At 44.2% G+C, this 11,297-nt stretch overlaps 1 non-coding gene and 1 pseudogene across 1 annotated transcript; both read left to right on the forward strand.

The window, feature by feature from the left end:
* Positions 1-9,429: 9,429 nt before the first annotated feature.
* LOC147683155 (U2 spliceosomal RNA) lies at positions 9,430-9,542 on the forward strand (annotated as a pseudogene).
* A 1,409-nt stretch (positions 9,543-10,951) lies between these two features.
* Positions 10,952-11,058, forward strand: LOC147683156 (U6 spliceosomal RNA). Its single transcript, XR_015302275.1, has one exon. It is a non-coding gene; the product is annotated as a U6 spliceosomal RNA (small nuclear RNA).
* Positions 11,059-11,297: the final 239 nt, after the last annotated feature.

An 11,297-nucleotide genomic window follows, 5' to 3' on the forward strand; every position in this document is an offset into this window, starting at 1 on the left:
CACGTAAGTATTATCAGTACAACCAGCTTTTCAGTGAACATGTAACTTCTGACTTTACGATAGTCCCCACAGAAACACAAAATGGGAGCTGGTAGACCAAATGGAAGAGGAGTAGAGGCTAACTTAACAGAATACATTTTGTACCGTTCAACAGTACCTCCTTTTAGACTCTACTAAACACATTTTGTCTAAATAAATCATAAAAAATATATATATTCCAGAAACATACAACTTCATGAGTACAGAAAGCATAAAAGAGAACATATTAATATACTATGGGCCAGATGTAGGTAATTCTGTTTTACCGATTCATAAATACCGAATTTTACCGATTCGGTATTTATGAATCGGTAAAATAGAAGGGGGGAGAATTAGGTAGAATCGATAATTGAATTGGTATCGGAAAATACCGATTCGGTAATGCCCAATGATTCCTATGGGCATTGAAGCCCATAGGAATCATTGGGCATTACTGAATCTGTATTTACCGATTTGGTAAATACCGAATGTTGCAAGGGTGCAGGGGGTGTCACTTTGACACCCTCCAGCACCCCGAATTCAGGCACGTGTGACATGTGGCACAAAGACATGCCCTAAGGGCATGTCTGTCTGTCACATGGCATAGGTGTGCATGCACACATGTGCATGCACACCTGGATTCGGTATTTTACCACCCAATTGGATTGGGTGGTAAAATACCGATTCTGTAAGGCCTGTGGGACTCAGAAGAGTCCCACCTACATCTGCAAGTTACCGAATCAGTAAAAAAACGTTTCGGTATTTTACCGATTCGGTAAATTTACCGAATCGGTAAAATAGGGCCCCTACATCACAAATGACCATTTACCGGTCGGTAATGGCCGAAATCGGCCATTACCGGTCGGTAAATGGCCACCTACATCTGGCCCATAGCGATATAATCACCATGACCACCATATTCCTCCACTTTTAAATATGATCCTTTTGCCTGTGGGTTACCATCATCATCTGGATAACATGCTATATTTAGCTCTTTATTAAGACCTCCTATAGCAAAGCTAAAAATCTTATTAACATGTGCTGCCCACAAGACTCCAAACCAAGCTGTGCAAGAACCATTTTGGGAGAATAGGAGTGGTATGAGAGGCGTTTCCGATTTATCCTGGTGTGCAGGCAACAATCCACAAACCCAACAATCAGAAATATTAGCAACACTATGCGTATAATGCAACATTTGAATAAATGAATTGTTCTGGTAAGAAAACCTATGTTTCTCATCTAACAGTGAAAGAGTAAAATAATAATGTTCAGGTGTAGGTGTTGGACGTACAAGTGTATGCATAGGTAATTTCACATGTAGGAACCAAGCTATTACATAAATACTCATAACACTAGATACATTTGCTGCCAAAATAATTCATGTCCATTTATGATTGGCCTCTCTTAACATAGGATGTTGAATATCTGGGCATTTTTCCTCCATTTTTGACATCCACATAAAATCAACAATGTCTTTAATTGTATTGTCTCTTACAACGTTGCCAACTCTAATTCATAAATGTTCCTTTTCAGAATGTTTATAGTTTATGTCTAATGCATATATCAGTCAGCGAGGGAGATTTTAAATAGAGAAACAAACATTGGGAACATTCAAACAATGTTTTGACCTCAACAGACTCAAAGCCAAAAAGTCAAACAGAATTTTTGAAACTTGCAGTTCAAGGATAACTATAGCAATGAAAAATCAGTGTAACAAGTACTTCAAGAAAGGTCATCCACAAGTTCATCTGCAACAGCCTGAAGGATCATTAAATAGATTGCTTTTTTCAAGAAATATTTCTGGGCCAACTGGTGGAAAGTTCAGATTCTATTTCCAACCCTGGGCAGAGCAAAGTAATATGCACACGGATAGTATCAGCAGTTTTCTGCACCACAAATCTTCTTATTCTGTCCATTCAAAGATTCTTTTCTCTTCAGCTCTTGACAATTCTCAATTATTTATTTCAGCATTTCGTGGCTCTTTATTATCAGCTTGCCATCAGGGTGGCTCGTATAGTTCAAGCCTCATATTACACAGCTTATTCAATGTGGCATTCTGTACTTTTTCCATGCAAGTTGCCCACTCAGGTGCTGAGAAACTCTGACAGAGCACTATCAATCCTTTGCACGTTTTCAATCCAAGCTTTTCACTTTTATTTTCACTTTGAGCAGTTTCAGATGTTTCGGCTATGGGTGCAAATGATTTTTCAAGGGACCACTGCAGACATTTTGGATACTCTTTCAGACAGTTTTTTTCTTCTTCCACTCGTAGGCCCACTGCACAAATGTTTCCTTCAGAAGCAGCACCTGACTCATTCACCTCTTTGACACACCGCTTTCATCTGAGTCAGTTTTCACGTTTTGCTTTTCCAGTGCAGTTTGCTTTAGTGCTGCTTCAGGCTGTGGTTGTTCCCTTACAGCTTGACTGACCCTCTTCTGTTGGCTTGTGACCACTGCTGGTCTCTTTTCTTGAAGAGGTGCTGTTTTATCAGGGGGACACGGGACCATAGTGTGTGAGAGGCATACACCCAATTTGGAAGGCCACCACATTTCACAGCAGTTTTTGTTAGGGTCATTTGGAACAGGCCTTTCCATTTCACAGCATCTCTCAGATCAACATTTTGGCACCAAGCAGATCTTGTGTAGCTGCTGCAATATGGTGAGAAGCTGCTCGCTCCACATCAGCCAGACCTTTATAGCAATGGCTAGTCTTTCATCAATGTTTTTCATAAGTGCATTTGCATGTACATATTCAAGCCACTTCAGTGATGCGGAAAAATAGTTTTTTGCAAAGTGTAACTCTGTGCTGTCTTTGTTTTGATTTATTGTGCTTGAAACTTAAGGCAGATAGCTGCAATCCAATCTTTGCCCAATCTGTGGTACTGCACACATCATTCTTGAGACCTCATTAGGATCTGATTTCAGAGAAACTGGCAATCCATACCTGGGCATCATTTTTTGCAATAACACATTTGCTACTATACAGTTGTCATTTTTCTCATATTCTGTTCTGATGCAACCTTGTTGTTCTGCTTTTAAAACATTTCTTGTACCTCTTTTAGGGCCAGATGTAGGTAAAATCAAATTTGCAAATTCTTAATAGCAAATTTTATTGATTCGCTATTAAGGACTCGCAAAATCAAATGTAGGTAGGAATCGCTAAAATATTAGAGAATCCTTAATATTCCTTAATAGCGAATCACAAATCGAGATTTGCTAATAAGGAATACCTAACCATTCATTCCTATGGGCTAGGAGGTCCATAGGAATGAATGGGAAGATATTACTATTTGCAATTCGCTATTAAAGAATCGCAAATAGCGAGCGCTATTTCAAGAGTGCCAGGGTGTCAAAAGGACACCCTGTTGCAGCCCTGAAATGTGCATGTGTGCACATGTGGCACACATACATGCCCTAAGGGCATGAATGTGTGCCACAGGGCGCTTTAAAAAAAGCAAAAAGTGCTTTTTAAAGGAAATTGCTAATTACCACCAACTTGAAGTTGGTAGTAATTAACGATTCCTTAAGGCTAAAGTGCACTTTTTTTGTGCTACTTACATTGCATTTAAGGAATCGCAATATGCGATTCCTTAAATGCAAGAGCAAAATACGGAATCACAATTTTGCGATTCCTTATTTTGCTAGTAGGTTTAAACTCACCTACATTGCTCGCAACCAAATAGCGATCGCAAACGCTGACATTCCGCTAATTTCAGCATTTGCGCTCGCTATTTGGCCACCTACATCTGGCCCTACGTTCTTTAAGCCATTAACATCAGCATTAAATAAACAGTATCCTTTTCCTATTCACCTGTGAAAATTCCAATGAATGTATATGCTAACAGAACACAATATTGTATAACTGAATTAGCATTTGTCTCTCCCATGACAATAAGGACTGCATGTTATGGTAAGGGCAATCAATTTCGAATTTTGGGCTGATGTAACTACTGAAAGCCATGAATCTTTGACAGCATAATATATATGGAGCACAGCATGTGCTGCTCCTAATCTTTAATTGTTACCTTTCAAACCTGGCCAATCTAGAAAATGGACATTGTTGGGCTCAATCAAATGTTTATCCTTAAAATCTAACCTTGGCTTTACACATAGATTCATGACACCTAGACATTCAGATTCAGTTTCATTACAAACATTTCATTTGTCGGCTGTAAACTCAATACGTTTGAATTCAGAAATTTCTTGGTCATAGTATTATCCCAAAACAACTTTACAAAGGAAAGCATTATTTTCTCACTCTTTTTGTTAGTGACTTTTTCCATAGCTACTAAATTAAAGTAGCTGGGCATTTCCGTGATGTTGGGGGTCAAGGATCATTGGGAAATACGTCACAGACCTTTGAACACATTCATGTTTTTGAACAGGCACTGAGAGAGCGCAGCCCTCCCTCTCACTGCAAATTGGTGAATTTTCTTTTAAATAAACTTGCACTCCTAGTGCTGGGGCACAACACTTTTTCTCTTTCAACTCTAGGAATGCTTTTGTGCAATTGTTGTCCAATAGAAGCGGATCAGACACTTACTTGTGTGTCAGTCTCAGTAAGGGCTTAGCCACTAGGGAAAGGTTTTGCAGCCCACCATTTCCCCAAAAACATCCTGACTTCTTTCTGAATTTGAAGTGGATTCCTCTGTTGAATTTTTTCCACTCTCTCTGGCGATGCCTTTCTAGCTCCTTTTCTTATTATGTGTCCCAGACATTCATCTTCTTTTTGACAGTATTCCTGAGTATTCCTATGCAATAGAACTGTGACATGAACTTGACAAAAATCCATAACAGTAAGCCATTCTTCAGCACATGGAAGGTAAAAGAAAATATATATTGGCTGGATTCTGTACCATAGGACAACCTAGAAAAGTTATACTGCTGCTCTCCTGCAATATTCTGTTCTTTTCATTTAGTTTCGGTGAACCTGTAATCAGAAAATTACATAAACTTCCAATCAATTGTATCACAAATCCTTTACTGGGTTTATCTCCAATTATTAGTAACATTTCTGCAACTAATGGTGTTCACACGTCATCTAATTCTAATTTGAATAAGACATGTTCTGCATGTTTTATTAATCTGACATCTTTCTCTGTGAACTCCCTTACTTCTGTTTTTATTATTTCTTTCAAATCATAATGTAATTTTTCAACTGTCATTTCTGCTATTATTACAAAACAATGATCCATAGACTATTCTTTTTCAATATCGCAAAACGTCAATGCTTAATAATTGAGACTTTGGAGTATGGACATTATACTCTAGATCAATTAATGCATCAGTATCATAAGACGCAACAGCAAAACATATAATCAAGGCAATTTATTATTTATTGCCAATCAAGAATGTAATCAGTAAAACATTACATACGGGTCATATTGGTTGCCCCGAAGGGAGCGTGCAAGATAGGGAGAAGTGAATAGAAAAAAGTTTGTATCGTGAAAAAAGAAAGAAATCGTAAAGATTGGTGACATAAAACAAGAAACACTCTTTAGTTATAATATAATGTGGATCAAGAATCATCCATTTGGTTGGCCTGGCCTTAAATCAATTCAACCATAATATAGTACATTTCTATAACACATATAATTGATAAATAGTTATGCACAGAAGGATAGGGGTATATTGGTCCAGGTCCAAGGGAAAGAAAGGAGTATTATGTCGACGTTTCGACTCGATTTAGGGCCTATCTCTGGGGAGGCTGGTTGAAACTGGCATTAGTCTCTTACATAGAGCGAATTCAGCAATTTTCAATCAGAGGACTATCAGCTAGATTAATCAAAGTAAAATCGGCTCGCAAAGGGCCAGATTCTGATTCATCATCCCAAATGAAAAAATCGCAATTATAGAATTCGCAAATTTGCGAGGAATTGCATTTAAGGAATCTCTATTTGAGATTCCTTAAATGCAATTCATGAAACATTTAAAAATTGCGAATTCGCAATTTTGGGCCTCTATTTACTGCGAAGTCAAACCTCGTGGTAAATAGCGGAAACTTAGAAAAATGCACTTAAGTGCATTTTTCTAAGTTGTATGTTACCCACACACATGTCCTTGGGACATGTGTGTGCGTAACACCAGCATCCAATATCATTTCAGGGGTGCAACAGGGTGTCCTTTGGACACCCCTGCACCCTTGCAATCGCAAACTCAACATGCGAATCGCTAATAGCGATTCGCACATTGATATGTCTTCCTATTCATTCCTATGAGCATTTAGGCCTATACGAATGAATGGGAAATTATTCCTTATTTGCGATTAGCAATTAGCTAATCGCAAATAAGGAAGCTGTAGAAATCGCAATAATTATTGCGATTTCTACATTAATCCCGTTTTGCGAGTCTGTAATAGCGATTCCTTAATAATCGCTATTACAGACTCGCAAAACATGCCGATGATGAATCTATATGTAAGTCTGTATTGATAAGAATACATTCGAATCTGGAATGGTGACTAAAGATCCTAGCACTGAGATAAAATGTTTATTATTTGAAAGAGTTTTGGCAAGTTATGTTGTTACATTTACATCTTTGGAAAAGACTCAGTCAAAGCTTCACGGAGAGTTTATGAGTTTGTGTTTTTGGAAAGGTTAGGATAAAGTGACTCTAGGGGGCAGATTTATGTTAACTGGCGCATCCCCAGGGATGCGCCAGTTAACGTGCGCCACAGTGCGCCACAGCTCCGCCACCCATGGTGCGCTGCATTTATAATGCGGCGCACCATGGTGCAAAAACGGCACAGATGCGTGACGCATCTGTGCCGGAAATGTGGCGCATTGCTGGAGTTGCATCGCAAGCGCGATGCAGCTCCAGCAAGGCTCGGGGGTGCCGCATCTACACAATGCTGCATCAAGACCTACGCCTGCTCCCCCCCCCCCTGCGCAGGAACTTTACAGCGCAGGCCTTTACAACGTGACGCATCTCCTAGATGCGTCACGTTGTAAATAGGGCGCATTGTTAGCGCCGCAGTTGCGTCAAATAAAGTGACACAATTGCGGCGCAAGGGCATCATAAATCTGCCCCTAGGTTTTCTTAGAGTAGAGTTTTGAGAATGCAATTTTAGAGCTGCAACATTTTAGCCCTCAAAGGTAAGAATATGTTAATACTCGGTGATGGTGAGTAGTTATCAAATGTAGAAAGCTAGTTTTCTTCCAGCCATCTCTCGCTCTCCCATTCGGATCCACTTTTAGGAAGGCATCAGTTGCACGAGCCAGACCCCTGACCGGATGTTTCTGCTCCCGAGCTCCACTCGTGAAATGCATGTTTTAATGATCTGTTTTCTTCAAGAAAACAGGGCTGCTCAGGGTCAACGAGGCTGCTGGGCAGCGCCGCAAGAGGCAAATACCCAACCCGCATAATGAGGCTCAGTGCAAATGTTTACTGGGACTGTCTGCCAGTGAGAGGAAGGTCTGTAGACTGCGAGCTGCAGCCAAAGGAAACATCTCGTGGAAGCAATCGGATGGTGTTAAAACCTCTGAAATGCAAACTCAGAAGCGGAAGTGAACCTGGGGATCGTTATATGGCGTCAGCAAGTTTAGGGGGATGAATGAGGCCTCTGTCCATAAACTTTCGATGCTACGTGTTTCAGTGTTTCGAGAACTTAACGTCTGTAATTTTTGTCTTTCTTTTTGCAGTTTTATAGCGCCTCAAATTGACTTAACGGCATTAAAGCGCTTTCTACGAGACGCAGATTACATACATTACACATTTGTTTTTATCTATTAGGAACAGGGAGATTATGTGACCCGCCCACAGTGGGCGAGCGAACAAAGTAAGAGGGAGAGCCGAGCTAGAGAGAACCAAGAGCTTGGCTTGGCTCTAAGGGCCCCACGAAGAGCCAGCATTGAAAATACTGAACAGGCAAATCAAGCATCAAACATTTATTTATTTTATTTTTATTTATTATTTTATAAAGTTTTATATAGCGCAAACTTTACCCAAGAAAGGTATCAGCATCATATAAAATATGAAAATTTCTCTTTATTATCAAAAGTGTCTTTTTCTCAACGTGCGGAAGGGTTTCACCTTCAGTACATCATATTATATCACCCCATTTAGAGGCGTTTACTAAAAGTGACAGAGTTTTAAAAATGAACCTAGAAGCTTTCATGCCCTTCGCCGCCCCTACAGGGCAGCAATGCCACTAATGAACTAAGAGAAAAGGCATTTGTTATATGAGCTCTATAGTTTCTTACTATGCATGAAGCAACATTACCTCCTCGTTAGTCTTCCTCGCCACATGACTTACATAGTGAGCTTCAGCTCCACACCAGAACCCTCCAAAGCAAAAAGTTAGCCTCCCATGCCTCCCATCCCTTCCCAAGATGGCCGACCCATTACCACCTGACCTCTATAAGAGGCGGGCCAGCCCAACCCATCAGCCTGTTTTTTTTTGTTCTGCGCGCCATTGCTCTCCAGATGCGTCTTCAGGTAAGTGGCTCCTGCTGTAGCAGGAGCATGGGTCCTTGGTTGGTGGTCCTGCGCTAGCGGACTCTGGGGCTGTTTGGACCTCCCCCCTTCCTTCCCCCGGTCCTTTTTTTGGGGCCCGGTTAGGCCCTGCTTTAGCGGGCCGTGGGTCAATAGGGGGGGCGGGCAGGGTCTGGGGCTCCTGTTTCTGCGCCCTTTTTCTGCCCTCGCCTCGCACAGTGTCAGAGTTTTTGCTCTGTCTCGCGCCCGTCACTTCGCTCACATTAGTGTTTGGGACCTCCCGGGATGTTGTGGCCTACGGTGTCCCTGCTGCCGGTATCCTTTCCATGTTTGGTCCTGCTCTGTCTTTCATCCCACAGGTTTATGACACGAGTACCCCTGTGATGTATCCCATGGGCTGGCGCTTTGGTTTTTCCATGTGCAGTTACATGCCTTGTTGGCAGGGATTTATGTAGGTCCGGTTGGGGGTGCGTTAGTTTGTACTCACGGTCCTCCGTTACTGGGTTTCTGCATGTGTTCTCCTTTTTGGATTTGCGTGTTCCCGTCTCCCCTACGCTTTGGCGGCACATATGCTGTTACTCCCACGGCGGCTCTGCTATGTGTTCCCGCTCTCACAGGCTTACCTTATGCGGCCTGGGGTTTCCGCACGGGGGGTGTTGGCTGTCCCCGGCTCCGTTTCCAGGGAGCGGCTAGGCTCAGTTTCTTGCCCCGCCATATTCAGGGGCGTGGCCGTTGCTCTCCGGGCTGTGTGTCGGTCCGGGGGCGGGGCCGGGCGCCTTCGGCTTCCTTCGGGATTGGCGGAGTCGGCTGGGTTTCCTCCAGCTGGATTCAGCCGTTGCCTGGGCGGGTCGAGGTCAGGTGTGTTGTCCTGCATGGAGTTTTGCTCCTGTGGGCTCGCACGGCGTTTTGCTAATTTCTTGATGTGCGTGATGCCTGTACTGTTTTTTTTAATGTATTCATGTATTGCGCTGTTTGCTTATTACTTCTCGGCCTTTTGGCGCTGGTCAAGTGTGGTCTCTGTTCTTTCTGTTTAATCTCTGTCACTTCCTCTATCTGGGGCCCATATGTTGGATTAATTCTACGGAGCTCTGATGCCCGTTTGGGGTTGACTTCGCGCTATTTCGGTGATTCTGGGTGTTTTTTTCCTTCCGTTCACGGGTTATTGAGTCACCTAATGTTTGCAGCCGTTGCCTGAGCGGGGATTCGGCCTCGGGTGTGGTCGCTTGTGTGCTATTTCGGTGTTTTGTTTGACATCTCTTGCGCACTGTATTATCATGTTGCATGTGCCTGTCTTCCTTCTAGGGTCGATTCTTCGACTGCTATGTCGTCTGAATTGCCGGAATGGCCTGCGGCGCTGCGTTGGGCTCGCTCTCTTGGAGTCTTGGGTTCTTGTCGCCCTTCTGTCTGGTATTTCCCTGTTTGGTGCCTGTGGCCTTGCCACCCTGGAAGCCCCTTATCTCGTCTGCTCTTGGTACGAGTCTGGCGGCTCAGTGGCCTGATAGAGCGTCAGTCCCTGATGCAGAGGTCTAGACCGGGGTTCAATTCCGCCTCGGCGGGTTTTTGGGCTCAAAATTCCGCAGACCTGTTATTTGCATGGGTTCGATCCCGGCGGGTCCACTCAGCTCTTCTTCCTTTGAGGTCAGTACACTTTTGTTCCATTTATTGGTTTACATTGTACGTCTGTTATTTCAGCGGCCATGTTGCCTCGTTGCTGGGGTGATTGTGTGCTTTTAGGTGGTTGGGCCTGTTTGGTGCCTGGATGGTGACTGCCTGGGTATGCCTGGTGCTGTACGCTACCATGGTGCTGTGGCTCTGTGGGGTGCCTTGGGCCTCTGATGACATAGTCCGCCCGGGCCATGGGTTTTACTCCCTGCGTGCCCTTCTTCCGTCTTAGGTTGGTAGGGTGGGTGCCCTTGTGTGGAGTCGCAACTTTCATCTGTTGTTCTGTGCCTGGATGCCCGTAGTGGTGCTCGTGCGCTTTACGCTTACACGTCTGGCCATTTTTTTTTGGTTCGTGTTTCTGGGGTTGTTCCTGCTCCGGTGTTTACGCTGTTTGCGTGTTGGCGCATGTGGCGTTGGGTTGCGGGGCCTTGGCTTCTTGTTGCTGTTTTTGTCCCTGGCTCCTTCCTCCCCTTTGGGTTTTTGGGCCTCCGGGACTCCTGTTCCCGCCGTTGTGCTGCCCTGTTCGGTTCCCTGGTGGGGGGTTCCAGGGCTGTGGGCTGGCACGTGTCTGGTGCTGGCTGCGGTTGGCGCCTGTCCGCCCGTCTCTGGGCTACTTCAGTGGTACTCCTAGTGTGTTTTTTTCTGGCTCTTCTGCTCCTGGCTGGCTCACTGTCTAGTCGGGCGACTCCTGCACCCCTGTCCAGTTGGTTTTCTGCTGTCCCATGCTTCTCGCCTCCTGGGGTCTGTGTTTGTTGTGGTCTTTCTGTCGCCTCCCCTCTCATCCTGTGTGGAGCGGTTCCTTGGCTCCTGCCCTCTGCCTGCCTGCTCCGGTGGTCAGGTGCTCGCTTTGGCAGCACATGTACTAATCTTGGAACGATACAGAAAAAATTAGCATGGCCCCTGCTCGAGGTTGTCACGCAAATTCGTGGAGCGTTCCGTATTAATTCTGGGACTCCCCTGCTCCTGTCCTTGGGACTGTGGCTCTTTGGTTGCCCTGCTTGGTCGGGCCGGGGATTCTGCTTCCCCCTCTGGTGGGGTGTGCGTTCCTCCCTTTTTTTGTAAGGTGGCTTTTGGCCGTCGCGCTGGGCCTTCTGTGTCTTGCTGCCTTGGTGGGGCCTTCCCCGGGTTGTGTTTGATCTGGCCCTTCCTTGGTTCTTTTTGCCCCCGACCCTTTCCGCTCTGTC

Source organism: Lissotriton vulgaris, chromosome 11 (assembly GCF_964263255.1).
Source record: "Lissotriton vulgaris chromosome 11, aLisVul1.2, whole genome shotgun sequence".
Taxonomy (NCBI): domain Eukaryota; kingdom Metazoa; phylum Chordata; class Amphibia; order Caudata; family Salamandridae; genus Lissotriton; species Lissotriton vulgaris.